General features: G+C 37.5%; 1 pseudogene; it reads left to right on the top strand.

Annotated features, from left to right (window-relative positions):
* The first annotated feature begins 23,436 nt into the window (after window positions 1-23,436).
* LOC143681331 (destrin pseudogene) lies at window positions 23,437-23,987 on the top strand (annotated as a pseudogene).
* Window positions 23,988-26,933: the final 2,946 nt, after the last annotated feature.

A 26,933-nucleotide genomic window follows, 5' to 3' on the forward strand; every position in this document is an offset into this window, starting at 1 on the left:
ATACTAAGAAGGCAATTCAAAAGAATGATTGTATGACTATTCTCATTTGATTAGAGCAGAATGCTAACATGAAAGAGATCTGCCACTGAGCACAGGCATTCTCTCCAGCACCTCTAACAGCCAGCCAAGCAGGCTAAGTCTCATGAGAGAGTAGTCACTGCCCCTATAAGGAAGTTTCTTCCAGTTTTAGGCATTCTGGGTAAGTATCAGAAAGCTTTCTCTTCTATATAACCCAAAATTTAATACTCATAACTTCTCATTTTTCTTAGGGCTGCCTATCAGAGGTGGAGGCCACTCTCTTTGTTTGTTTTTGCCTTTTACATTTCATCACAGACCAATGTGTCTATTGCATACAAAAATCCCACACTTAAATACTGTGGCAATGTCAAATTGTTATAAACATTTCTAAATCCAATCTCAATTTCTGAAATTATCAGACTGGTAACCCACAGTTTGCCACCCAGCACCGTGTGCAGGCCATGCTTGGAGCAGCACCCAGGAGAGCTCTGCCGGGCTCGTCTGGGTCCCTAAGCCCCGGACCCTAAGGTAAGGATTCCGGCACAGATAGCTTATCCTGGAAGTGAAATCAATAAATACTGCCAACAGAGTGGACCAGGAGACAGGGGAAGGAAAGAATAAATTGGGCTTTCAAGCCAGTTACCACTGTGAATAACTGAAGTTCAGTTCTGAGAGATTGTGACAAATATACCCCAGAATTTTCCCACTGAGGAGAAAGGAATCTAAGATTTTTATCCAACAAATTCCCAGTCATCATTGGTGGAGAGTACCTTCCATGGCATTAACTTTCCTGCGCTTCTGACTTTTCCTACACACGGGCCCCATACACTATCAAGAAAAAAGCCCACAGACAAAATCTTACAGGTGTGTGCACAAGCAGCTTTGGGCTTGTAGAAGCAAATGCCAAAGGGGAGTGAACCTGGTTCTAAAAACTGCTACCCACCCAGCAGAAAATTATACAAAGGGTAGGGAAAGAGTTTGCAGAAAAAAAAAAAAAAAGACTCTCCAATGTATGAAAAAATACGCTAATTCATTCGCAACGAGACACACCAAAGTTGAAACCACACCAAGATGCCACTTTTCACTTATCAAATGGGCAAATATCCAAACATTTGAGCACATATGCTGTGGGCAAGGCTGAAGAAACATGCATTCTCATGCACTGATGATGGGTGTGCCAACTTGGACAGCCCCTACTATGAGAAACTATGTAATATTTGTATAATTACGTAATATTTTTATAATTATGTATTATTTCTCAAATTTGAAAATGCATTTAACTTTTGCCTTGGAGTTCACCTTCTGAGAAGTTATTCTACAGAGCTGCCTGCAGGCATTTGAAATAAAACATATGTGTTGCTGTTCATTTTTCTTGTTTTTCCTGAATGACAACATTGCAAAAGGGAAGCAGTGAGAAACAACTCAAGTGCTCACCTTTGAGGCCAGTTCAATAAACCACGATGCTTTCAAATGCTTTCACAGAATGGAATTCTATGCAGCTGCTTAAAGCAAATGGGGCCCTTTCTCCACTTATGGAAAGATCTCCAAAATTTATTGTTAAGTTCAAAAACTTAAAAAGCAAGGTGCAAAACAACATATATATTGTGTCTTAGTTTGTGAGGGCTCCTATCACAAATGCCTCACAGTGGGTTGGATTAGACAGCAGGAATTTATTGCCTACAGTTTTGAGGCTAGAAGTCCAAAATTAAGTTTTTGACAGGCCATGCTTCCTCCTGAGTCTGTATCATTCTGGTGCTGGCTGCCACAATCCTTGGGGTTCCTGGATTTGCATCTCTGCCTTTCCCACATGGCTTCTCCTTCTGACTTCTGGCTTCTCTGGCTCACTGGGCCCAAATCTTTTTATAAGATCTCCGGTCATATGAATTAAGGGCCACCCTCATTCCATCTGACCTCATCTAAATAGGATCCTCAAAGAAATTCTCACTAACGATTCCTCGCCTTAACTAATAACAACATCTTCAAAGGACCTATTTACAAATGGACTCACACCCACAGAATCACGGATTAAGGCTGGAATCACGTGGCATACATGATTCACTTCCCAACAGTATAGTTCCTTTTGGATGTGTGTATTTGCTTGTAACTGCCTAAAGAAACACTGGAAGGATTCCAAAGAAACTAATAAAAATCATATCTAAACTGGGAAGGGGAACCGAGGAGTGGAGATGGGAGTGGGAACAATGTGCACCTTTTTTATCATTTTGATTTTTAAATAATATAAAGAGATTACGTAGTGTGCCAGGTCTGAAGTTATTATGTGCTCAATAAAATCCATGTCCTTTGCTCCTCCTTCAATATTATTGAGTGGGCTCTTTTTTATTTGTTTCTATGGAGATGTAACCCACACAATAGGGGGTGGTAACTTTTGATTAGATGGTTTCTACAGAGATGTGGGGCTGCTTACTGGAGTCCTTTAAGAGGGAACTATTTTGGAAAAAGCTTTAGAGCAACCCAAACTGACAGAGCCAATGGAATGGACAGAGTCCCAGGGACGCCGTTGAAGATTCCTGGAGAGAAAGCTAGCAGAAGTCGCCATGTGCCTTTTCAGCTGAGAGAGAAGCCCCAAACATCATCGGCCTTCTTGAACCCAGGTATCTTTCCCTGGATGCCTTAATTTGGACATTTTTATGGCTCTCTCTTACTTTGGACATTTTACAAACTTAGAACTGTAAAGTTGCAACTTAATAAATTCTCTTTTTTTTAATGTCATCCTGTTTCTGGTATATCACATTCCAGCAGCTTACAAACTGGAACAATTAGTTTTAAAATAAATTTAATTTTAAAAGGGATTGATTGCATATCCCTGCTCTCTTCTTTCATTCAAGCTAAACCTCTCCTTCTTATTTAGTTCCTCTTATATAATAATTCCCAAATCTTTCATCATCCTGATGCCTCTTCATCAGATCTCCTCCAAACTGTTCAATGTTGCTTTTAAAACATAGTCCCCCAGACCAGAAACAGGACTCCAGGTGAGCACTAGCCAGGTTAGAGCACACGATGACTGTTGTCTCTCTTATTCTGGATCTAGTGCTTTGAATATTGTAGCCTAAGCTTTCATTAGCTTTTTTGATAGTCACGTAATGTCAACAGTGCCTCAAATAATATGCTGAAGTTATTTCCTCCCAAAATATTTTAAGTCAAATCTCTCCGCAGCCCACCCCACTAGCCCCATCCTTGCCCCCTGCCACCACCATTGTCACCTACCACATTATTATTTCTTAAACTTCAGTGCAAAATAAAAACAAATAAGCACTCTGTGCTACCTTAGTATTACTTCTGAAAATCTAAAACTGTTCTAAAATTAAAAATGTATTTTTTAAAAAACAGACAAGCCACCCACCTCATCCTTGTTAAAGTTTATCTTGTGGAAATGATTAACCTATCCTTCATGCCTGGAAGTTTGTTGTAAATATTAATTCCATTCTCCAATATACTCGATGTCAACACACCTGTCCTAATCAGGGCTTCCAAACCTTCAGTTTAGTTTTTTTTTCATGACAAATGTAGAAACATTTTATCCATTACCTCAGACTTCAGCTACAATATTTCATAGACTAGATGAAACCTAGACTCTGCAAACTCATTTCACAGATGTGGAAACTGAAGCTCAACGGGGTAAAGTAATTTTTCCCAAGGCCACACAACTACGTTTTAAGGAGACAGAATTGAACCACAGATAACCTGATTTCCAGGCTAGGCAGTTTTTTCTCATCCTTTTGGAAGCAGATGATTCAGTTGAAAACAAATTGGTTGTAGATCAAAATCAAAAAGGTCAAAAGGACAGACTGATCTGAAACAGGAATATCCAGTTAGTGTCTTTGGACTTTTCAGCCAGTTTTGAGTACTCTATCTTTGAAAAATGAGAAGGAAAACTAAAGAAACAGCATTATCTAATAATGATTATTGGAATGATGAATGATATTTTACCTACTCCTGTCACATTTTCTAAATTAAATAATATTTAAGTCCTTAGTAAACATATTAGGAATATCGAATAACAACGAGAATTGTCGATTATTCATCCCTGTTGGAATTTTTGGAAGAATACAATGTTAAAACTGTTTTAATATTAAAAATGTTAAATGAAAATGGTTTTGTAAAATTGGCTATCCATGGCAAGTAGGCACCAGTAGCAGCCATGGGCATGGCCTGCTCAGATCTCTCATCAAGAGAACCGATTACAAGGGAATACAGCTGACTGACAATCCGCAGCTGGCACACTGTGGGATGCATCTCATCATACCAGGCCCATTGCCCCCTGGATGCTCCTAGTCAATGACTGTGCATGGCAAGTGTACTAGACCCAAGTGATTCCTTCCTCGTGCAGAATTCCTCCCAAGGACGATTTTTTTTTCCCAAGGGCAACTTTTGCTTGAGAGTTTCTCCTTGGCCCAGCCAACACTTTTCCAAAACTGAGTGAAGTCTGAATCTCTTAGTACCCAATGGCTCCCTTCTTTCACAGGTGTAAGGCCTTTATTGTAATATGAAAACTCCCACTTTCTTTATCCTTGCAGGTGTTTCATTCAAAAAATTCCTAATCCCATCTTAGTCTCTTCTTTTGGGGGAGAAATAACTGACAAAGCATCATTGGCAGAAAAGTTGCAAAGATTTTTTTAATGAATTATACATCTTAATAACCATAGGATTTTGTGACTTTTACTGAACCATACCCCCTCATTAATTATTTTTATTGTATTGAGGTAGGCATAAATGAGTGAAAATGCATATAACAGAGTGTATTAGGAACGTGGTAACTAGAGTTGGCACTTCCTTTCCTAAGCTCCAATCATACCCAGAAAAGAGAAGAAAAATGTGTCTCTAAAGGTCTAAAGATATAAAATGTCCTTACACGTACAAAAATGTGTTTTAGTCTTTTTGAAAAAGAGAGGCTAAATGGCTCACAGAAGAGTTAAATGTGATGAGAGAGTAGTGAACAAAAGAGGTCTGGGCATAAAAAGTTGAAAATGCCTAAATCTTAGAAAGAGGTATGGATTTACCCCCTCCTGCATCCTGAATTGAGTCAGAGTGAATAAATACTTGTTGAATGAAGTATTCCAGATGTCGAGAGATGCATAGTAGAGTTTGGACAGTGATGTTTAGAGAAAATTGAAAATCTCTCATATATCTCCGGTCAATGTAGTGAAGTCCTCTGAGAAACATCTCTAAGGCCACCCAAAGCAAAATGCCAACAAAACCAGCTTTTAAAGCAGTATCATGTAGCCAAAGGGGCCAGAATAAAGAAGGCAACAACCATGGGCACAGGACTAGACTCCTCCCAAGTTTTCTAGCCTCAATTCTGCTCTGATTCTGGCTTCTGCGTTAATAAAAGGGTTTGGGGAAGAAGCCACAAAAGAGCTTTTTAAATTAAACCTGTTATTGGCAGGGTGCTATCATAGCTCTACAGAAAGATATTCAGATTTAAATAATTAAGGAATATAGCATTTCTTATATCCAGGAGTTGTGCAGGGTACTGGGTGGTATAGTGTCTCAAGCAAAAAATTATGTCCACCCAGAATCTCAGAATGTGGCCTTATTTATAAATATGGAAATGTAATTAATTAAGTTAAAACGAGGTTATACTGGATTAAGGTAGACACTAAATCTGATGAGGTGTCCTTATAAGAAGGCGATGAGAAGACACAGAGGTAGAGAGGAGAATGCCATGTGAGAATGGGGACAGAGACTGGAGTGATATGTCTACAAGGAAGGAGCACCGTGGATGCTGAGAACCACCAGACACTAGGAAGGAGGCATGGGCCAGAGTCTCCCTCAGAACCTTCAGAAGATACCAAGCCTTCTACCCTCCAGAACTGTGAGAGAATGCAGTTCTGTTAGTTTAAACAATCCAGTCTGTGATACTTTGTTATAAACCCTAGGAAATCAATATATAACTTTTTTCAAAAGTTATGAAAAATAAAAAATAAGAATTGACAGACGTCAAGAAAGAATTGGGGGAAAAAAGTAAAAAATGAGAAATTACTAAATTAAAAGCAAACAGATGCCATGGAAGCAAAGTAAAGAAATAGAGACTGGAAAGGGAAAAGTGAAGGATATCAAAGAGAGAGAGAGAGAGAAGTTGACTTTAAAACAAAGATTAATATGAAATTGAAAGCTAGCAAACAAAGGAGATCCAATATAATACTGGAGAACCATAAGGTGACAACTAGGAAATAAGCAAAAGTAACAATTACTGTCTTAAATATATATATATATTTGGCCTGGAAGCTTGGTTTAAAGGACACCTATCCGTGGTTATAGTGCCAGGTATCTCTTGAGATATTGCAGTGCAGCACTACAAAGTTAACTTGTGCCTCTTCTACCATTAATATTTTCCTCTCTAACACACGCTGTGGAGGATGGTCCAGGATGGGAAGGTTGAAATACAACTGGTCTTTCTATGTTTTTCTATCCCATGACTGAAAAGTAGTCTATGTATCATAGAGTAGAGAAATATCAGTCTTGCTGAAATCAAGAGTTTTCATCAAGGAGTAGAATCTGATATAAAATAAGACAAAACTAACATTTAAAATCGCAATTCAAGGAAATTTTCTGAATTTAAAGAGTCTTGAATCTGTATACCTAGGAGAAATGATGCAAACTGGTCAACACTAGGCATAGCTTAGTAAAATTAATGAAATTTACAATAAAGAAAACACCTTTGCTCATTTATCAGGAAAAATGAACATCAGATTGAAATCGATCTTCTCAACAGCAACATTTTATGCTAGAAAATACTGGAGCAACATTTTCAATACACTCAGTGAAAGAAAATATGAACTAAAAATTTTATATCTTATCAAATTATTCTTTATTTATTCTTTATTTAACTCATAGAAAAAGAGTTTTGAACATGCTTGAACTCAGGAAATATTTTCCTATAATCCTTTCCTAAAGAAGCTACTAGAACCACCCAGCACATGAAGATTATAGGAGCCTCAGTATAAGGTTAAGAGGTGAGCACTGATTATAGCTAACTGTGAAACTAAGACTAAAAGATATGGATAATGGAGTCAAAATAGTATGTAAATGCCAAATATTTTGACCATGTATACATAAAGCAACCAATTAAAAATGCAAGAGGAAGGAAAAGAACATGGAAAGTAGAATAGATATTAGGTATGAATCTCCTGGCTACATTTTAAGATAATATATGAAATAAAATGTGAGCTAAGCATTTCACTTGAAATTGATAAACCAAGTAATTGTAGTTTAAGTGTACCTAAGCATACGAAGATTGAAACTAAGACAATTACATTCAGTAAAATTGCATGGTAGGGGAGAGGAAGGAGTAATTAGATATTTTAAGTGTTGTTCCTTGTAGAAAATCAAATATCAAAGCAAATGACCTTGTCATAGATTTGGAATGTTAAATTTAAGTTCCATTGTAACTACAAAGAATATATCAAAGAATATGCAGTCTCATAGACACAGAAGTTGAAGTACAGGCTGCCAGGGATAAGGGCAAGAAGAAATGGGGAGTTAAAACATAGTAGGCATAGGGTTTCTGTTTGGGGAGTTGGGAAACTTTTGATAATGGAAGGTGGTAAACTATTGTAAATGTGATTAGTCCCTTGAATAGGATGATTGGGAGTGGCTGAGATGGGAAAGTTTATGTTGTATATATGTCCGCACAATAAAAAAGCAGCTAAAGAGAAAATGACAATTAAATATAATACATGACCCTGGATACGTTCTAGCAAAGGAGGAGAAATGGCTCAAAAGACATTTTTGGGAATAAGATAAAAATAGAATATAGCATCTATGCTTTATATCAACATTAAATTGCTTGACCTTGATAACTGCACTTAAGGTAGTTACACAAATGAATATCCTTGTTCTTAGGAATGTACACAGCAGTATTAGTGTTTGAGGAGCATGATATATGCAACGTACATCCAAGTATTCAGAAAATAGTTGATGACAGATAGAGACAGATGAGAGAGAAAGATAAAGAAAGCAGGAAAGAAGGGAGAGATAGAGGGTAGGAGAGAAGGAAGACAAATGTGACAAAATGTTGAAATTGATGAATCTGGTCCTAGGATCATAGTGGTATGCTGGAGATGTCTGAATGGGATTTCTATTATTTTTGTAAATATTTTTGATAATATTTCACAATAAAAAGATTTTTTTTAAAGACAAATGATAAATTGAGAAAAAATATTTATGGTTAAACTGCTAATATCCATAATATATCAAGAGTTCCTGCAAATTAATAAGAAATAGACATACAGGCTGATAGAAAAAATATACAAAATGTATAAGCACACATTCACAGAATAAGAAATGAAAATGGCATTTGAATGTATGAATAGACGCTCAAACTCACTTTTATTAGGGGAAAACAAATAAAAACTTCAGTGAGACAAACTCTGTTCTATTAGTTGGGAAAACCTACAAATGTCTGACAAATTCTCTATTGGCAAGGTATAGTAAACAACTAATGGGAGTTCAAAAGTCTATAACATCAGGTAAAGGAATTTGAAAATATCTTTAAAAATTACTAGCTATCTCTCTAGCCATCACACTTCTAGGAACCATCCCCCAGAAATATTTGGGCAAAATTCAAAATGAATTATATGCAAAAAATATTTTTCCAAAGGCATGATACAGAACTGTATTTATAGGTTGCTAATATATGAATAAGAAAAAAGGAAATGTATGAATATATACACTAATTTGAAATGTATGAATATATACACTAATTTGATTAAAAGGAAAAACTAATAAAAATGGTATTGCTAGATCAGTGTTTCTCAAACTTTAGGGGCATAAGAATCCCCTGCAGGGCTTTTTAAAACAGATAGCTGGACCCATTTCCCAGAGTTTCTGATTTGGTAGGCCTGAAATCTAGGCCCCAAAATTTGCATTTCCAACAAGACCTAAGGTGATGCTGAAGCAGCTGTTTTGGAGATCACACTTAGAGAATCACTTCTCTTGAGAGAAAATAGTAACAGAAGGGAGAAGGAGTAATTGAAGAAAGAAATGTTTCACAAAAATGATTTTAAATCAAAAATAAAATTATTGCCATCAAAATGAAAACAAATGGAAACAATTTAACCTAACAAATATATCAAATCCATGATATTATGACACAGAGAATAGATTCATTTCAAGGGACTTTAGAACATACTATTTAGAATACACATCCTAAGTGGAATGAATTCTAATTACAAGCAGCGCTTCATAAATTAAATTTAATTCAATAGCTATTGGTAGTAATATTAGTATTACTAATCTGAAACTAGTTTATACACATGCATACACAAACACACATACATTTATTTATGAAGCTAAAGCAAATAAATAATAATGTCAATGTTGTTAAGAAGCAAAATTATTAGTTTAAGAGAAAAGGGTTTCAAGTTTAAATTTCAAGAAGTTAAATGAAAACTCTATGATGTTAAATTTGTATTGGAAGTACCAGAATTATTTCATGATGTTTTGGGGTTTTGTTTTGCTTTTTTACAAAAATATCTATTTCTTAGCTTTATAACTGCAAAGGTCCAGAGGACAGTAATCACCCCAAAATAAGGGAGTCTACATTTTGGACTCTAAATAACATTCCCCAGAACCCAAGTACTGGATCCAGATTTGGGTCAGGAAACATAAAATGAATCTTTGACATGTTGTTGTGCCAGAAAGCCAGGAGTCAATCAAAGACTAATGGGACATGTCCAAGTGACACAGAAGCTAATATGAGGGAGGAATTCCATTGACCAAATATGAGAATAATGAAAATAGAAACAACAATTAATTGGTTAAAATTCACGGCTTCATTCCATCATGAAACAAAACAAAAACACACAAGCAAAAACACACAAGCTAATTAGTTACCATTGTAAGTATTTAGATTACTTTCAAAATTAGCAGTAAAAAGGAAAGAGTTAAGAATTAAGCATTTCTCCCTCCTTCTCTTTACTACAGGTAACTAAATGGACTTAGTTGACAATGGAAATATCTCTACAGAAAAATTCCAATTAATAAATGTGAAAAGAGGGTGGGCCACGGTGGCTCAGCAGGCAAGAATACTTGCCTGCCTGCCATGCCAGAGGACCCAGGTTCGATTCCCGGTGCCTGCCCATGTTAAAAAAGAAAAAATGTGAAAAGAAAGATGCAATTACCACTTTGTCTACCCTAGTGAAATGATTCAGGTCATTTCTATCAATAGATAAAATTACTTTGAAAAGTTAATGGGGAGTTGTATCATGTTTAGCATCACAAAAGGGGTATGGTAGGCACTAACCTCATGTGCTTTGTATGAAGCACACAGCACCATAAGTGTTTACCAATGAAGTTAAACCTGAAATTCAAGTTTTTAACACTAACTCCAGTTAACAGGAACTGTAAGTGATAGAGGAACAAATTAAATGTCACCAACAGGAAGCATATGGACAAATCCAGAATAAGGGACATTCTACAGGTTAAGTAATCCACTTTTTTTCAATAAGTGGATATAGAGGATGTGGAGCTACTCTAGCATAAAAGAGAATTAAGAGATTTAATCAGATACAATGTCCAGACCTGTGTGAGCTCCTGAACTGAGCAAACCAACTGTAAAAGATATTTTGGGGACACGTGGAAAAATATGAATTATGAATATTGACTTATTTGTTTATACCAAGAAATTGTTCATTTGTTTAGGGGTCATAATAGTATCATGATTAATTTTCAATAGAGCATGGAGTAAAACAGAAAACAATACTATAATTGGGATTTGTTTTAAAATACTTCAGAAAAAAAGAAAAAAGGAATGGATGAAACAAGTGAACTAAAATCTTGATGATTATTGAATCTGGCACATTGGTACTCAATATACTATACTTTCTATTTTATTTATATTTAAGTTTTTGAGAATACACATACAAAAATAAAACAAGCTAGAGCTGTGGCTCAAAGAAGAACTCCACTCCATCAATTGTCTTAAAGAATTTCATGTTACTGCTACAGGGCCACAGTGAAAGGCTCTAGATTACTTACAGGTAAACTGGTAATTATTGTCTTCTAATCATTTCTAATCCTTAAGTTTACAAATCCAGAAGGAAACCTGGGGCCAGACCCTACACTAATTATGTATATTTGAATGTCACTTTTTTCAGCCCTCATAATCTGTAAAATTAGGAGATTAGACCAGATGACTTCTCAAATTCTTTCATGTCCTAAATTTCTGATCCTACATAAATCAAAAGAAATGTATTTTATTTTATTCAATTTATGGAAATCAATAATAAATTCTTAATTTTCAAAAATATACCAAAGTAATTTCATGCAGTCTATTCTGCTGTAGGAAAAATAAGCTTCCCATTTTGGTTTAAAATATTCAGAATATTTATTCTCATATGCACTTTTTTCTTGCAATTGTATAATTTCTCATCAGTTTTCATAACAGGACTATAAGTGTTCTGATCTTTACCTCCAATCACTAGAAAGGATATGAGCACTTTTGCACGTGAGCTAAGGGCATAGAATTAGGTAACAAAAAAGCATGAAAGGACAGCTTAGAATAATCTCATTGAGTTTCCATATGTGGAATAAGTAGGTTAGATTAGATTGTCTCTAAGAGGTTTCTTAGCTCTAAAATTCTGTGTAATGTTATTCTAGTTTGTAAAAGCTGCCAGAATGTGAAATACCAGAAATGGAATAGTTTCCAAAAAGAGAAATTTATTTTATTAAGTTTACTGTTCTAAGGCTGTGAAAATGCCCAAATTAAGGTACCAACAAGAGGTTACCTTCACTCAAGAAAGGCTGATGAAGTTTGGGGTTTCTCTAAGCTGGGAGGGCACATAGCAATGTCTGCTAGCTTTCTCCCTCAGCTTCTTGTTTCATGAAGCTCCCCGGATGGTGTTTTCTTTCTCCGTCTCCAAATGTCTCTGGCTATGTGGACTTTCTTGGTTATGGTGGCTCTCAAGCTTTTTCCAAAATGGTTCCCTCTTAAAGGGCTCCAGTAAGCAAATCCACCTTGAATGGGTGGAGACAGATCTCCATGGAAACCATTTAATCAAAAGTTACCACCCACAATTGGATGGGTCATATCTCCAGGGAAACAATCAAAAAGATCTCATTCAGCAATATTGAAGGATTAAAGGACATGACTTTGCTGGAATACATAATAGTTTCAAACTGGCACAAATGTAGTAGCTCTAGTGCAGATTCAGACAAATAATAGAGTGTTTATATCATATTCTAGTCACTGATGAAAACTCTTGATTTCAGCAAGACTGATATTTCTGTACTCCATGATATATAGACTATTTTTCAATCATAGGATAGAAAAACATAGAAAGACCAGTTGTATTTCAACCTTCCCGTCCTGGACCATCCTCCACAGCCTGTATTAGAGAGGAAAATATTAATGATAGAAGAGGCACAAGTTAACTTTATAGTGCTACATTGCAATATCTCAAGAGATACCTGGTACTATAACCACAGATAGGTGTCCTTTAAACCAAGCTTCCAGGCTATGTATATATATATTTAAGACAGTAATTTATGAGAAGCTAAAAAAAAATTTTGGTAAATGGTAGAAATCTTAAAATATTTGATGAGCTGTCATAGTAGCAAGACAAGGGGAAGCTATTTGCTGTAACTAGAACCAATGGGTGAAAGCTATAGGAAGACATTTTTCACTGAACTTTTCACATGAGCAGGGGCTTCATAAGAGCTGCTGCTGTCTGAAGATGGGATGGATTGTCTCAAGAGAGAGCAAGTTCACTGTCATTGAAGGCTGTTTCACTAGAGACTGGGCCAATAGTAGTGTTCATTTTATAAAAGGATTTCAAGCATCACACATACATACTTTATAAAATGTATAGATTATAAAATAGTGGAGGTGACACTCAAAAAAGCCATTCCAATTTTTTTAAGTATGTTAAGATACAACAATGAAAGTACAATAAGGGGATTTAGATTACTGATAATTACTGTCATTTATTCATTTGAGAAAATCCCAAATCCCAATCAATGGAATTCATAATTTGAAGCTCAAATTTTGCTATACCATATTTGAAATAAGGAAGTAGTTATAAATACTTTTAAATGGATGAATACTTAAGAACTCATAATGTGAAATTTGGGAAGGAAAATGCAATTCATTCATTCACTCAACAAATTTTTTTTGACAATTAGTCATACGTCAGAAACTGGCAATGGTCAAGCTCTCCTTGAACTTCTATTTTAACAGTGGGAAACAGATAATAAATAACATCAAAAAAGTTATGGTAAGTGTTGTGAAGAAAAATAAAGCAAATAAGGTCACAGAGTAGAAATTGTAGATGTTTTCCAGGAAAGCATCTCTCATGAGGTAACATGTAGGCAGAGACCTGAAAAATCAAAGAAGTGAATCATGTGGATATCTGGGGAAAAGTTCTAGGAAGATGGAAGAGCAAGCACAAAAAGCCCAAGAGTTTGTTCAAGGAACAGCAAGAAGGCCTGCGTGGCAAGAATGAAGTGAGCCTTCAAATGAACAGGTCAGAGAGGTAGTGAGGTCCAGCCCATGAGCCAAGTAGGCCAGGTCAAGAGACTGTTGATGTTTTAGTCTCTGTGAGAGTTGAGTCACCATGAAGGTTTGAGTGACGTATTTTCAAAGCATCACTTCTTTTCTGGATGTCGAATAGACTGTGTAGGAGCAAGGACAGAAAAAGGAAGACAGTTAGGAGATAATGACCCAGGAGAGAAATTATGGTGGTTTGGATTGGGGTTGTAGTAGTGGATGTGGTGAGATATTGGTTGAGTTTAGGAGGAACAGGTTTGAGAGGAAGAAATTTCAGTTTGGACATGGGTTAATTATGAGGTGTCTCTTAGACATCCAGGTAGAAATGTCAAATATGCAGTTAGGCACACATGTCTGAGCACCAAGCAGAGACACAAATTTGGGAGTCTTCAGCCTATAAATCTGTATTTTAAGCTGAGATTGAATGACTTGCCTGAGACCTGAGGGTAGATAGAGAAGCAATCAGGTCAGAGGACTGAGATGTGGGGAATTTGAAATTTAGAAGGTAGGAAGAGAAGGATAATCTAGCAAAGGACACTGAGGAATGGCCAGAGAGCTAGGAAGAAAACTAGGGAGGGTGGAACCTTGAAGACCATGTGAAATAAGTTGTCAAAGAGGGTGGAGTATTCCCTGTGTTAAAGGCTTTTGATATGTCTAATAAGAGAAAGGCTGAAAATTGACCACTGGATTTGCCCACATAGAAGTCATGGTAACCCTAATAAGACCTGTTTTTAGTGGAATGATGGGGAAGAAAGTTTGACTGTAGTTGGTTCAAGAGAGAATGAGAGAAAAGGAAGCAGCAACAATGAGTATGAATGAAATTTGAGGAAACTTACTATAAAGGAAAGAAGAAAAATAGGCAGTGCCTGGACGTGGGGATGTAGATGTCTGAAACAAGTAGAGACAGTAGATGGAGTAGTCTGACAACAAAGCCCAGGAGTGTTAGGAAGGACAGAATTAGAATGGCCTAGAAGCTATAATGTGGGCTAAGGAGGATGCCTGTTCTACCTCCAGGTTTAGTAGTATATGAAGTATTCAAGAAAAAACAGCCACCACTCCAAAGGACTGCAGGGAAAACAGTGTCCTTAGGTACTAATGAAGTTTCAGTGAGCAAGAAGTTCAAGAGAAGATTTAGAGAACAAATCTGGTGGAAGCAGGAATAGATGTAAATGCCTGAAGTCACCGTGGAGGGGAGAAGTGGGGAGTGGTGTAATCTAGGGTTAGACAAGGCAAAGGGAAAAACTTAACGAGGGGTCCCTGGGAATCTTGAGATTTCATAGTGAAGCAGTCATCCAGGACACAGAATGGATGGTTCCAAAGGCAGAAAGAGTTGATGAGTTATAAAGACATCCCGTAGACCATCTTTTAGTGATTAAGGTGGACAAGTTTACAGTGAAGTGTATTTGTAAAGAAACATATTGCAAATCTAATATGGGAAAGCCAATTTTTAAGTGCCTAAGCCCACCGTGAGGCTGGGTCAGGTCTAATAGGGTTAACTTTGAGAGGCTGAGAGGCTAGGCAACCAGGTCAGATCAATCAACAGCATTTCTCTCCAAAGGAGGAAAACCTATACTGGGAAACCAAATGAACAAAAACTGAGCTGGAGTTGGAAATAGCCATTACAGAGGCGGAACAGATCAAGAAGAAAGATTTTCATGAGTATCATCATGAAGAGATAAATCACGTTCATAGTGAGCAGCTGAAGTATGAAGATTTGGGGCATAGAGACAGACTCATAGATGGAAGATGGAAGGAATGATAAAAAGATAGAAACAAGGAAGTGAGGGAGGCAGGCAGGGAGGGAAGATGGAATTGAGGCAGGATTGGGGGAAGGAGACAAGTCAGAAAGAAGAAAGAGAAAAGAAAGTATGACAAAAATTCCATGGTCAAAAAAAAGTGTTCATTTATTGTTCTTTCAAGGATGTAAAGATTAAAAATTGGAGAGGAGGAATTGTGGTAAGATGGCCAAGTCGGGAGCTCCAGGGATCACTTCCTCTCCCAGGACAACAATTAAAAAGGCAGGAAACTCCTTGTGTCAACTGTTTTGAAATTATGGAGTCCAGTAGAGCACTATATAGTATCCAAGGTTGATAAATTATGATACATACCAGTAAATTGTTCTCTCAGGTGGGTAAACATCACCTCCCCCACTCTTGCTGCAGGCATCAGTAGGGTCCAGCCTGTGTGTAGCTTGCTGGGGCTACAGAACAACATAAAAATCTGCTACCCCAAGACCCTGGAAGTGGGGGAGGGGGAGGAAGAAAGGCATGGAGTGATAACTGAGGACCCGCTCTGGGGCAGCCACAATACCAATCAACCCTGGACAAAGGCTGCAGAGGAGCCCTAAAGCCAGTATGCTTCCTCAGAGCTGCAGAGGGCAGCTGGAGGCTGAATTGGCTGGGCAGGAGCTGAATCAAGAAAATACGCTTTGGGGAGCTGTGGAAGAATCTCTTGGCACCCTTCCTGGCTTCATTCTCCTCCCCTCTGCAGGGCAGTTTGGAGCCAATGGGTGTCTGACCTAGTTCCAATTGGGTAAGATTGTCCTGGGAAACTCTTTCCTCTGGTGCTCCCATCCCTCCCCAGAATTTGCCCCAGACAAAAGCAGCTTGAGACAACAAAGGGAGTGTAAGAAATCATTCAGATGACAGTCTGGGCAAAGGATCACCTACTTTAAGTCCTACAGTGAAACACCCTGGAGAGGGAGATCATCTAGTGGGAAGTAGAGGAGATATTCAAACTCCTATAAACACAGGAACTCCTAAACTCTAACAATCACAAGCCCAGGACAAAACAAAGGCCCAAAAAAGACAGGGAAGTCACTGCAGTTTGTAGCTCCTAAGGAAGACAGTTGGAAGTTTCTCAGAAAATTAAGTATAGAATTAGCATGTGACCTAGCGTCGTGCTTCTAGGTCTATACCCAAAGAATTGAAAACAGACTTGAACAGATATATGGATTCCAATATTCATAGAGGCTTACTTCACAATTGCCAAAAGGTGGAAGCTACCCGTGTGTCCATCAACCAATGAATGGACAAACCTCAATACAATAAAGGACAAAAAGAGCATCATCTTCCAAATAGATACTAGAGAAGCATTTGACAAAATCCAAAAGCCTTTCATGATAAAAAAATGAACTCAGAATAGATGGGAACTTCCTCAATCTGATAAAAGCCAATTACTAACCCACAGCTGGATGTACTCTATACCACTGAATTGTGCACTTGAAAGTGATTAAAGTGGGGAACTTTGAGTTGTCTATATGACACTACAATAAAAGTTAAAAAAAAAAAAATTCCCACAGCTAATATCATAGTTAATGGTGGAAGTCTGAATGTTTTCCCCCAAAAATCAGGAACAAGACAAGGTATAACTACTCTCACCACTTTTATTCAATATTGTAGTGGAGGTGTTAACCAGGGCAATTGGAAAAGAAAAATAAATAAAACTTATATTGGGAACGAAGAAGTAAAACTATAATAACAGATGGCATAATCTTGAGTATAGAAATCCTAAAGAAGCCACAAAAAATTATCAGAACCAGTAAATAAGTTCAACAAGATTTCAGGCTACAAGATCAATATACAAAAATCAGTTATGTTCTATAAACTAGTAATGAATAACCCAAAAATGAAAATAAGGAAACAATGCCGCATAAGGCTATAGTTTTTTAGATATTACACAAAAGCACAAGTAACAAAAAAATAGATAAATTGGACTTCATCAAAATTTTAAAAATGTGTGCATCAAAGAACACCACCAAGAAAGTGAAAAAACAACTCACAGAATGGCACAAAATATTTGAGAATCATATATCTGATAAGGACCCTGTTTATAACAAGCACATAAAGAATGTTAACAACTTAATAAAAGGACAAGTAATCCAATTTTTAAGTGAGCAAAAGATATGAATGGATGCCTCACCATAGAAGATATAAAAATGGACACTAAACACTAGAAAAAAGTTCAGCATCATTAGTCTTTGGGAAATGCAAATCCAACTACAAGGAGATAACTCTTCACACCCAGTAGATGGCAATAATAAAAAAGACAGATAATAGCAAGTGTTGATGAAGATGTGAAGAAAATGAACCTTCATAAATCACTGGAATTTAAAATGGTGCAATCTGCTTTGGAAAACAATTTGAAACAGTTAAAAATAGACTTCCCATATGGCCCAGTGCTAGGTATGTGCTCAAGGGAATTGAAAATGTATGTCCACCCAGAACTTATATACAAACGTTCACAGCAACATTAATCATAGTAGCTAAAAAAAAAAGTGGAAATAACCCAAATGTCCATCAATTGAGGAATGGAAAAACAAATAAGACATCTCCTTAAAAGTTAATATTATTCATCCATAAAAAGGAATGAAGTACTGATACATGCCACAACATCAAAGAACCTTGAAAATGGCATGTTAATGTTAGTGTCAGACACAAGAAGTCACATATCTTATAATTCTATTTATATGAAATTTCTGGAACAAGCAAATCCATGGAGACAGAAAGTAAATCAGTGGTTGTCAGAAGCTGAGGTAAGGGAGAATCAGGAGTTACTGTAATAGGTCAGTGGTTTCTTTTGGGGGTAATGAAAAATATTCTGGAATAAGATGGTGGTAGTTGTACAACTAACTCTTCAAGTATACTAGAAATCACTAAACTGTATACTTTATAATGGTGAATGTGCCGTTTTGAATCTGTGGTGGACCCCAGAAAAGCCATGTCCTTTAATCCTCATTCAATATTGCTGCGTGGGAGCATTTTGATTGTTCCCATGGAGATGTGACCCACCCAATCATGGGTGGTAACATTGGATTAGATGATTTCCGTGGAGGTGTGTCTCCACCCATTGAAGGTGGAGTTGCTTGCTGGAATCCTTTAAAAGAGGAAACATTTTAGAAAGAGTCCCTTTTGTAGAGCCACAAGAAAGCTAGCAGATGCCACCATGTTCGCCATTTGCCCTTCCAGCTGAGAGAGAAAGTTTAACATCATCACCTTTCTTGAACCAAGGTATCTTTCCCTGGATGCCTTATATTGGACATTTCTATAGACTTGTTTTAATTAGAACATTTTCTCAGCCTTAGAACTATAAACTAGCAACTTATTAAACTTCCCTTTTTAAAAGCCATTTCATTTCTGATATATTGCATTCTGGCATCTAGCAAAATAGAACAGTGAACTTCAGGGCATATGAATTATATCTCATTAACATTGTGACCAAAAAGAAAAAAAGAAAGAAAAGAAGGGATCTCCCAGTTCTATAATCACAGAAATAAGAAAAACTCTGCTTTCAATTCAAAAATAAAATAAAAATGAAAAGGGCAACAAATGCATTTTAATAATGTAAGACTTCATGAAAAAATAGGACATTTCTTAAAAGAGACAAAATATATGTATATTCAAAATAGTGTAGAGAGGAAGATTTAGAACTGTAAATGATACAATAAGATATAAAGAGATACTGAGAGATATATGGAAGTTTATACAAAGTTTATAGAGTTCCTATACAAAGAACAATGACTGTCTTGTCCGTTCTTCTATACCCTGTACTTCTAACAGTAGTTTATACTTAGGGTGTGTTTAAAAATTATTTGTTTGAAAAATGAATACATGTATGTATATGTGTACATATATCATTACTCTGAAGTCTTTATAGAGTTCAGTAGTTGATCTACTTAAAAACACAGGACAAAGTAAATCATTCACCTGATTTATGAAGGCAACAGTACAAACAAAATAAAATCTATACTCATAGTTGCCCAAAAACTAAAAGATACAGAAATGAAACTCTTCATAAGTGTTTTAAAACTAGTTTAATGCTTATTGTAAGTTGATTTTGTTTAATAATTCTTTCCATTAAAAAATTAAAAGCAAAGATATAGTGGTGTATAACATAAAAGCATTAGCTTCTAAATGATAGCTGCAGAAAGAAGTATTTTGCCTCTAGGGTATCTAAACAACAAGGGATTTCAGAGTACACTCCAAATATCTGCTTAGAAATTGGTTTATATTTCCAGGTCTATTCCTATGGTTTTAATTAAGCTGAAGATCATATCAATGTTTATACCTAATGGAAGCTATTGCATTTTCAACTGCTCACTAGATTCCTAAATAATTAGTGCTTAAGGGTAGAAGGCACTAAAATGTTATGGCTTAGTTTTATGTCATTTCATTCAGTGAAGTGGCTTAACACCAATCATAACAGATGATAAGATAAATGGGGTAATGAATATGAAATATTTTCATGATGATTTTTCTAAAATATCTTCCCACTTGAATTAATACATTCAGTGCTTTGAAAACAGAAATTTTTATTTAGACAATAGCGATCAATTAGCAAGTCTTTGAGCAACATACTATAGTGGATAAAAAGAAATTGAAGAAATTATCAACTTAAAACCACCTGATTTACAATGAACAAATTGACTCTCCCAGCTCACAATAGTGTAAATAATTTGAATTTAACTAACATCTTCTGACCATCTTATATAGGCCAGAAATGAAAACAAAAATGGATAAAACCTTTCCTCTTCAAGAAGTTTATAGGTTAAGAATGTGTCCCAAGGAGAAACCAGCCCAAGATGGAGACTTAGTGAGGTGTGGTGTCTGGTCACCTCCAGAGCAGCTGATAAATAGCCAGAAACAATACAGAATGACTGCTGGGCCATGTTAGTGACCAGACACACAGTGTACCCCAGTCTGGACCAGCTGGACCGGTTGCAAGCCCATCCAGAACTGTGAGTTCCCCAAGCCCCAGTACCAGTGCCCCTCCACCACAGGCTGCTTCCCAGAGGGGAAAGGAAAGGGACTTTACCACCAGCAGGAGCTGAGTGCAACCAAACTCCAACTGTGGAATTAATTAACAAATTCTGACTACTAAAAATTGACCCCCAGCTCAGCTAAACCGCAGCTAAAAGCTAAACTTACCAGTTTTTGCCGTGGCACAGAGGGGGCAGGGCTGACAGAAAAATAAAGAGCTTTTTGGATCAGACAGCACAAAATATGTGAAAATGTCTGGACCCTAAAAAAAATGAGGGGACACATAGGACCTGGAGATACACAGAACAATGTACCAACTTAAGCTCTTGATTGCAAACCTGAGGAAGGGGGGTCCTGCTCTGAAAGGGTTTCTTTTTTTACAACTGCAAGGCTTCTCAGGCTGCAACTGCCCCAGGCAAGGGTGGAATTAAGCTTGTCTGAGAGACAAAGAGTCTGGTCAGGTGAAAATAGGTAATTCCCTGGAGGCTATGCCTTCCCCAGGAGAGGGGTGAAGCCCAGCTCAGATAGAATCCCTCCGTCAAGGAAATCAGACCCCAAGGTCTGGAAAAGTGAAGCAATTAAAGCCAGCCTACAACCTCTCCTCTGTCTCAATCACCCAACACTGAGAGTCTGCTGAAGTTAAAGGTACCGTATCACTTTATGCTGGTGGGACCCACAGGCAGACAAGCACCACATACTGGGCAAGACAGGAAAAGCACAGAGTCTAGAGGCTTGATAGGAAAGTCTGTCAACCTGCTGGGTCTCACCCTCAGGGAAAACTGATGCAAGTGACTCTTTCCTCCTGAGAGGAGGCCAATCTGGTCTGGGAAAATATGACTGGAGTCTATAATACCTAAGTAGACCCTCCTAAGGAAAAAAAAAGGCACCATACAGGTAGGGCTAGAAACAAGAAAACAAGAGCTTAAAAATTCTGATCCATTAAACAAAACCTACACTAGAGGTCTAGAATAAGTTGAACTGAATGTCAAAGAACAGATAGAGAGCAAAGCCATCCAGCAAGAAAATCCTAGGTAAAAGAGTGAAAACAATCTCCAGAATAAACTACTTAAGGTAATTAAATGCTTAGACACCAGCAAAAAATAACAGATCATATTAAGAAAATTGAAGATACAGCCCAGTCAAAGGAACAAACCAACAATTCAAATGAGATATAGGAGTTGAAACAATAAATTCCAGATGTTCAAACAAACATGGAAAATCTCATCAAAGATCAAATCAATGAATTGAGGGAGGATATAAAAAAGGCAAGGGATGAACAAAAAGAAGAAAAAGAAAGTCTGAAAACACAAATTGCAGAACTTATGGGAATAGAAGAACGGACAAGACAGTCATTGTTCTTTGTATAGGAACTCTATAAACTTTGTATAAACTTCCATATATCTCTCAGTATCTCTTTATATCTTATTGTATCATTTACAGTTCTAAATCTTCCTCTCTACACTATTTTGAATATACATATATTTTGTCTCTTTTAAGAAATGTCCTATTTTTTCATGAAGTCTTATATTATTAAAATGCATTTGTTGCCCTTTTCATTTTTATTTTATTTTTGAATTGAAAGCAGAGTTTTTCTTATTTCTGTGATTATAGAACTGGGAGATCCCTTCTTTTCTTTCTTTTTTTCTTTTTGGTCACAATGTTAATGAGATATAATTCATATGCCCTGAAGTTCACTGTTCTATTTTGCTAGATGCCAGAATGCAATATATCAGAAATGAAATGGCTTTTAAAAAGGGAAGTTTAATAAGTTGCTAGTTTATAGTTCTAAGGCTGAGAAAATGTTCTAATTAAAACAAGTCTATAGAAATGTCCAATATAAGGCATCCAGGGAAAGATACCTTGGTTCAAGAAAGGTGATGATGTTAAACTTTCTCTCTCAGCTGGAAGGGCAAATGGCGAACATGGTGGCATCTGCTAGCTTTCTTGTGGCTCTACAAAAGGGACTCTTTCTAAAATGTTTCCTCTTTTAAAGGATTCCAGCAAGCAACTCCACCTTCAATGGGTGGAGACACACCTCCACGGAAATCATCTAATCCAATGTTACCACCCATGATTGGGTGGGTCACATCTCCATGGGAACAATCAAAATGCTCCCACGCAGCAATATTGAATGAGGATTAAAGGACATGGCTTTTCTGGGGTCCACCACAGATTCAAAACGGCACATTCACCATTATAAAGTATACAGTTTAGTGATTTCTAGTATACTTGAAGAGTTAGTTGTACAACTACCACCATCTTATTCCAGAATATTTTTCATTACCCCCAAAAGAAACCACTGACCTATTACAGTAACTCCTGATTCTCCCTTACCTCAGCTTCTGACAACCACTGATTTACTTGAGGATTTTATCTGTTAAAGTGAGGCCAAAGTGGATCAGGGTGAATCCTAGGCAATTTGATTAATGTCCTTACAAGGAGAGTCACTTTGGACGCAGAGATGAGGAGTGACACAGAGACAGAGAGAGACGGCCATGTGACAGAGGCAGAGACTGACCACCAAACCCAAAAGACTCCAGAGGAAGCATGGCCCTGCTGATGCCTTGATTTCAGACATCTAGCCTCCAAAATATGAGACAATAAAATTCTGTTGTTTAAGTCAACTGGTCTGTAGTACTTTGTTACAGCAGCCTTGGCAAATATGATATCCTTATTCTGAATAATGCAAAGATTCAAAAGGTTTTAACTCCAACCACCAACCCTTTCTACTTGTATATTTTTGCCTGACAGACACTGGTTACCTACTTACTGTCTCTCTGTTCTGAGACCACTCTCCTCTACCCTGTTCTGTGCTGTAGGGGCTGTGACCCTACACACTGCATCTCCCAAACCCCAATGCCAGCTAACTCTTATTGCCATCTGTTCCCAGGAGCATAAAAGGGAGGTGAAAGGTGAAAGTGGGGGGGGGGGGGTGCATTCCTTCTGATTTTCCAGTTCTTGTCAGCATTTCCCAACAGCAGCTTCCCTGGACCAGCCCTGAGCTTTTCTCAAAACATCCAAAAACATCTAGGCTAGGTTCCTTCAAAGTAACTAGCCTCGACTTCCTCAGTGACCTGCTCCAGCCTCTGTGAGGGCTGCACTCTGCAGACCTGGTGCCTGCCGGCTCAATTCTCTGCTTCTCTGCGAGCTGATGAAGTATGTCACATTTTTTATGACATGAAAGCTCAGAATTGCTCTACACCAGAAGAAATCAAGAAAAGAAAAAAGACTGTCATTTATTGTCTCAGTGCAGACAAGAAATGCATCATTGTAGAAGGCAAAGAAACCTTGGTTGGAGATGTAGGGGTGACCATAATAGATCCTTTCTAGCATTTTGTGGGGATGCCTCCTGAAAAAGATTGCTGCTGTGCTTTGTATGATGCAAGCTTTGAGACCAAGGAATACAGAAAAGAGGAGTTGTTGTTTTTTTGTGTGTTTGGACACCAGAATTAGCACCTCCAAAAAGTAAAATGATCTAGACGCGCTCCAAGGACGCAATCAAAAAGAAATTTCAAGGCATAGAACACAATTGTCGAGCAAATGGGCCAGAAGACCTCAATCGGGCTTGTAATATTGAAAAGCTAGGTGAATGTTTAATTGTAGTTTTTGAAGGATGTCCCGTGTGGATCGTCATTCAGCGCCACAAATTAAAAGCTTCTGTGTTTTTTATCCTCTTGCTATATAAACAGCAAATAAATATTTAGGCCAGGGTCTCACTGAACAAGGAGCTGTCTTGTCATCTACTAGAGCAAACTAAATAGTTTATAAACATGTGCAAATGGCCCTAAATAAATCTAAACTCTAAAGTACAGTATTGGTGTGAAATTAAATTCTTACTGGCCAAATGCCTGTTTTGATGAGTTGGCTTGTAAAGATTATTGTTAAGCTGAGGATTTTTAATGATGCTGTTCATAAAACAGTACAAGGCTCTAGGAAGAGAATTATTCTATCTTTAACTGTGGCAGTTCCTTTGTCTATTTGCCTTGGAGAATTGGTCACAATCAGGTTATAATCTTGACCCAAATTCTTTATTTTTCCTTGAGCTTAAGTAATGGAAAAGAATTCTCCTCACCGCATATAATAAGATTAATGCACTAACTACAGTAAGATTGAGTCAGGCAGTCTTCACTTCTACCCAACGGAGCCTGCCTCAAAATTGCCTACGCTCACAGTGAACGCTGATCTTGTTGAGCAGTGTTATGAGCACTTAGTGGGAATCCAGGAAGCAGTTCCTGTGCCTGGGCTCCCCACGCAGCACCCAGGAGCCGGCTAGCATGACCTGGCAGCTTAGAAATCATGGTGTGTCCTCGGGATAGGGTACAACATCTGGAACAGCTAAAGCTCCTTAGAGTGCAACTTAGGGCGCCATTGTAACATACTTGATTGATGTGAACAGCACGTGGACAGGCCAGGGCATCTGTGAGAGCGTTAACCGCGTTTCCTTCAGAACTTGGCTGCTCCTGGTGCAGACGGGCGTGGGGGAACTTTAAGGTTTACTTTGGAGTAAACCTTTGGCGCCTCAGAGAACTTCCCAATTTCCTAGAGCAGTTTGTTGACGTGTGATGTTTCTCACTCATGTGAAGCAACTACTGGATGACACGATGAGGTAGATTATCTTTAACGTCACAGGCATAACACTTAGAACAATATAGAGATGCACAAACAGTTGAACTTAGAAGTGGCAGTATTGGCTTTATGTAATAAGTGAAGCATTTTTAACTTAAAAAAAAATGCAACCAGCCCCTGGCAGTGACTTCTCTTCTGAGAAGTCTAAGTAACTGTTGAGTGTAGATTCTGCCCAGAAGCACCAGGGAACATTGGAAAATACTCAAAGGAGCTGGATCCCAGCCTTCTGTTTACCTCTGCCATACCTGAATGGACCCTGGACAAGGCATACGCTTTCGCAAGACTATGAATGCCTCACTTGTGAAATAAATTTAAACAGATAATCTCTAAGGTCCCACTCCATAGTCACTGGAGTCTAAATTAGGCAATTTCCCTTTTGCAGTATCTATCATTTTTCAGCTGAGGGGGAAAAGTGGTCCCCACAGAAACATCTTATTAAAGACCGAAAAATAAATGTCTTGCTTAAATCGGTACATTGAATGATATGGAATTATCATCCTAAAGCAACAGCCTAAACAGCATTGGCCTCTGCTTCTAGAATATTATATCTAAATATCAGTTGAAGTAAATTAAGACCAGCAAAGTCATTGAAAATCCTTTACTTTCTACTATTGCTAAAAAAAACATTGCATTTAATTTTTTAGCAAACGTTTAAAAAATAACACAACAGACTCTGAATTGGAAAAGTTATAGTTAGTGGAGTACCAATATAAAAAATGGGGGCTTCCAGTAACTAAACTTTCCCTTTCCTCAAATTGAATGCTGAATGCTGAAGTATTATTATTTACAATGACAAAAGGTTTAAAATGGACTTGAAAATCCAACAGCAACAAACACACCATCAACAAAAATAATCAGAGCACAATGAATAGATGAGACAAGAGTGAGGAAGTGTTGATAATTACTGAAGCTGTAGCTGAACATCAGTGGAACACAAGCTGTGGGCGCCACCATCAGTATCTCCTGGAAGTTGTAAGAAATACAAATTATCAGGCCCTGCCCCAGAACTTTTCAGCCTCAGGGTGGTAGGGCCTAGAAATTTGTGTTTTAACCAGGATTTCGTACAATTCTTATGCATGTTCAAGTTTGAGAAGCTCTGTGCTTCATTTTGCTAAAGCTGCCAAAAGGCAATATACGAGAAGTGGGTTGGCTTTTTAAAGGAGATTTATTAGGTTACAAATTTACAGTTCCAAGGCCATAAAAATATCCAAATTAAGTCACCAACGAGAGGATACCTTCACTGAAAAAAGGCTGATGGCATCCGGGGTTCCTCTGTCACATGGGAGGGTACATGGTGACATCTGCTGGCCCTTTTCTCCTGGCTTCTGGTTTGAAACCAGGGCTGTCTCCAAAATGTCTCTGGGTGTTTCTTTCTCTTTTAGCTTCTCCCAGGGCATTTTCTTTCTTCAAGTGCCTGTGTTTTCTCCAAAATGTCTCTCTCTTAAAAGACTCCATTAAGTGGATTAAGACACACCTTGAATGGGCGGGATCATATCTCCATGGAAACAACCTAATCAAAAACCTACTCAACAATAGGTTTGCCCCCACAAGATTTGATTAAAAGAACATGGCTTTTCTGGGGTACATAAGTTTCAAACCAATACACCCTGCTTCATAATTATAGATTACTTCCCACTTAAAAACACTGATAACAGATTTCTTGTACCTAGAGAAAATAATTCTGGAGATTTTTGTCAAATTACCGGGCTCAACTATTAGCTGTGCCAACTAGTAGGGTTGCTGAGTGATTTTTTCATTCCACACAGGGCACCACTGGCCCACCCACCCATCAATTCTTGTCTCTCTTATGCTATTTTCTTTCTCTATTTAGCCCCTAGGATTTCCTTCACCCTTTGGGTGTCCCAGAACCAATAAAAGGCAAAAAGATGAATAAATCACAATGTTCACAAATCCAAAGAATCTGAGACAAGGGGGAATGAAAGAATTTTTTACCTTCTGAACCCAGGAAGATATGTGATTGGCTCTCCCTGGGAGACAGAAATGAAAATTTGAATCAATAACTG

Source organism: Tamandua tetradactyla, chromosome 1 (assembly GCF_023851605.1).
Source record: "Tamandua tetradactyla isolate mTamTet1 chromosome 1, mTamTet1.pri, whole genome shotgun sequence".
NCBI classification, from domain to species: domain Eukaryota; kingdom Metazoa; phylum Chordata; class Mammalia; order Pilosa; family Myrmecophagidae; genus Tamandua; species Tamandua tetradactyla.